We start from the raw sequence: 3,982 nt of genomic DNA on the forward strand, positions 1-3,982 counted from the left end.
GATTATATGTATTGGAAAATGGGTTATTTTTAATGAAGCATACTGACTGTGGGTTTTGTGGGAACTCAAAATATGAATGAGGATTTCCACAGCCCACACAGTTAACCATAGGCTTCCCGAATGCTTCTATCTGATTCACCTTCTGCTGATTTGATGCGTTTCCTAATGATATGTTCTGCAAAAGGCTGGTCATCGTAGCCACTTGTGCAGAAAGTGTGACTATTGCGTTAGAATCGATAGAATTAACATTCTGAGATCTCTTCTTCCTGTCAGCTCTTCCGTCATATGTATCGTCCACCCATTCCATGTTGAGCTTAGCAATGCAGTCTTATATCTCTCTAGCCTCAATGTGAGATTTATCCATAAATCCACCAGTTGCCGCTGTGTCGGTTGCCATCTGCGATGCTCTATTCAATCCACCATAAAAAGTCTACATCTGGATAGTTAGTGGTAGTCCATGATTTGGGCAATTTTTGACCAATCCCTTAAAACGCTCCCATGCGGTGCTTAAGGTCTCAACTTCTTCTTGTTCAAAGTTCATAATCTCTCAACACCTCCTTGCGTTGGTAGTAGGTGGGAAGTATTTTTGCATAAATTTTTCGACCAACTTCTCATAGGTAGTGATTTCACCAGGCTCTAGTGAGCTTACCCATTCTTTTGAGTCATCACGCAAAGAATATGGGAACAAAGATAGTCTGATCGCCTCTAGGATGATTCCAGGAATCACATATGAATTACACGTTTCCAGGAAATGCTTCATGTGGGCGTGAGGATCTTCTCCATGACCACCCCCAAATTGTTCAGCAGTCTGAAGTATTTGAAGCATTACAGATTTCATCTCGAACCTCGTCCCATCTGGCGTTGGGTATATAATTCATAGTGAGAAATCATACGGTACAGGGGAAGCGTCCTACTGTTCGCCATTAGGATTGGATTTTGTGCAGTATGAGCTAGTTGCTGAGCTAAGTTATGATTTTCCTGGTTGTCCACCAATTCTTGTTGCCTGTTCTGTTGTCTGAGAAGTTTCTGCCTCAACCTTTGACGACGATTAGATCGGTTTCTACGTCGGAAGGTCCTTTCAATCTCAGGGGCAGCATTAAAGTTCATGCCTTAGTCACCCGTCTGACACTCAGAAGCTTTTCAGACGCCGCCTGCTACAGGTGCCCATACTTGCAAGTGGTGATTTGACACAAACAGCCTGTATCCATGAATCTTCTCTACATCGAATTCCCTCCGATGCATGGCCCATGCGTTAGAACTTTTCCCTACGACACTTCTTACTCATGCGTTAGCTTCTTGTTGAAATTATACAATATAACGCATTAGTGCCACAATATTTTAGTAATAAACATTCTTTTACATGTGTTTGCTAATGTTTCAGTAATTCCATGCGTTTCTTCTAAAAATGAGGAGAATTTATCATTAAAAATCTTAGTTGTTCCAACTTAAGATAAAAAATAACTTGTATTTCTACAAGTTATCCGGGACTATTTTAAGATTAAGTTGACTTTAGTATATATGAAAGAAATAGAAGCATATTTTTCATCATTGAAATCATACTTGGTAAAGAAACAAAATGCGGTAAACTAGTGAATTTATCTATGTTAACTGATTGCGGTAATTAAAGAGGATGCAATGATAAGACTTTTAAAACTGATTGTGTATTGACGCATCCATCATTGTAGCGATCTATCTTCTGTGGATTGCGGTGATGGAGAGAGATCATTTGCTTGTTCTTGTAACATCTCTGCAATCATATGCCTTAATCGTTGTAAATAGACAAAGAGAGGGTCAAATGATTTAAAACAAAACAACCTTTTTTTTTTCTTTTTTTTTTAGAGAAGGGAAATTAAGTAAGATTCAAATAGATAGATAATAGTAAAAGTGACGAAGGTAAGAGTTCAAGAATCATGTAGGGGGGTAGTCCGGGTTTTTCAGCTTCACGGAGACTTTTTCTTGTTGGAAATCACCGCCGCAATATGCTTTAACTCGTTGTCCATTAACCTTGAATGTCCGACTGCCATTCTCAATGATCAGCTCCACCAAACAATGTGGAAATATTTCTTTAATGATGAAGGGACCGGACCAATGTGATTTTAATTTTCTTAGGAAGAGCCGCTGTATTCAATTAAAGAGTAAGACCTTTTGTCCAACTTGGAGCTTCTTACTGCATATGCGTTTGTCATGCTAGCGCTTGGTGTGCTTCTTATAAATCTTCGTATTCTCATATGCGTTGATCCTCCATTCTTCTAGCTCGACCAATTTCATTTTTTGCGCTCCCCCTGCTTTCTTTAAATCAAAATTCAGCTTCTTGACTGCCCACAGTACCTTATACTCCAGCTCCAAAGGCAAATGATACGCTTTGCCAAATAACAACGCATAGGGGGAACCTATTGGTGTTTTGAATGCTTCGGTATACCTGTACCGCATCATCGAGCTTTGTTGCCCAATCCTTTCGTGAAGGCTTTACTACCTTCTCAAGTATCAACTTAATTTCTCGATTGGACACTTCAGCCTGACCATTCGTTTGCGGATGGTATGCGGTGGCCACTTTGTGGAGAATATTGTACTTGCGCAACAGCTCTTTGATATTATGATTAACAAAGTGGGATCCTTCATCACTTATGATGGCATGGGGAGTGCCAAAATGAGTGAAAATATTCTTCTTCAGGAACTGGGAGACTATCGCCGCATCACTTGCGGCGTATGCTATTGCCTCTCCCCAATTGGAGACAAAATCGATGGCCAATAAAATGTAATGCTTGCCATGCGAGGGAGGGAATGGTCCCATGAAATCAATCCCCCATATGTTGAATAATTCGAGCTCCAAGATAGGGTTCATTGGCATTGCGTTTTTCCTTGATGTTTTGCCTGTGCGTTGACACCGATCACATTTCATTGTGTAGTCAGCCGCATACCTGAATAATTTAGGCCAAAAGAATCCACTTTGCAAAAATTTGGCTGCAGTGCGCTGACCTCCAAAGTGCCCACCATATGGTGAGTCGTGGCATTGTGACAATATGCATTGTTGAGCATCACGCGGTACGCATAATCGAATAATCTGGTCTGCACCTCTTTTATACAAATTTGGCGCCTCCCAAAAATAATGTTTGCATTCGTGCTTGAGCTTCTTTTGTTGGTGATAGGTGTAATCTTCATGGAATTCCTCACAAACCAAATAATTAATGATGTTCACATACCACGGTAATTCTTCTATGTGGAACAGCTACTGATCCGGGAATATGACACTCACCTCAGACTTGTTGTGGTCAACCTCAGGATTTTCTAGTCTAGACAAGTGATCCGCAACTTGATTCTTTGTCCCCTTCCGATCAATTATTTAGATATCAAATTCTTGGAGGAGGAGAACCCATCTGATTAACCTTGGCTTTGCGTCCTTCTTTGTCATTAAGTATTTGATCGCCGAGTGATCGGTGTGGATGAATACCTTGGTTCCCAACAGGTATGCCCGAAATTTTTCCAATGCAAAAATCACAGCCAGAAGTTATTTCTCTGTGGTGGTATAATTTGTTTGAGCAGGGTTTAACGCCTTACTCACATATGTGATGGGATGCAAAATTGTTTTTCTCTTTTGCGCTAAAGCTGCTCCCATTGCATACCCGCTTGCGTCGTACATGATTTCAAATGGCAGTGTCCAGTCCAGCATAATCAACATGGGTGCGGTAATCTGCACATCTTTTAAAACTCTGAATGCGTTGAGGCAATTGTTGTCAAACTTAAATTTTCTGTCCACATCTAACAACGCACTCAGTGGTCGTGCTATCTTAGAAAAATCCTTGACAAATTATCTATAGAATCCAGCATGCCCCAAGAAGCTTCGCACAGTCTTCACGCTGGTTAGAGGTGAAAGTTTTTCAGTTGCTTCAATCTTTGCTTTGTCCATCTCCAATCCATTCCGGGAGACCTTATGTCCCAACACTATGCCCTCCTTAACCATGAAATGACATTTTTCCCAATTGAG

At 40.7% G+C, this 3,982-nt stretch overlaps 1 non-coding gene across 1 annotated transcript; it reads left to right on the forward strand.

Moving 5' to 3' along the window:
- The first annotated feature begins 452 nt into the window (after positions 1-452).
- Positions 453-559, forward strand: LOC120087395. Its single transcript, XR_005484532.1, has one exon. It is a non-coding gene; the product is annotated as a small nucleolar RNA R71 (small nucleolar RNA).
- Positions 560-3,982: the final 3,423 nt, after the last annotated feature.

The sequence above is a fragment of the Benincasa hispida genome, chromosome 9 (assembly GCF_009727055.1).
Source record: "Benincasa hispida cultivar B227 chromosome 9, ASM972705v1, whole genome shotgun sequence".
NCBI lineage: Eukaryota > Viridiplantae > Streptophyta > Magnoliopsida > Cucurbitales > Cucurbitaceae > Benincasa > Benincasa hispida.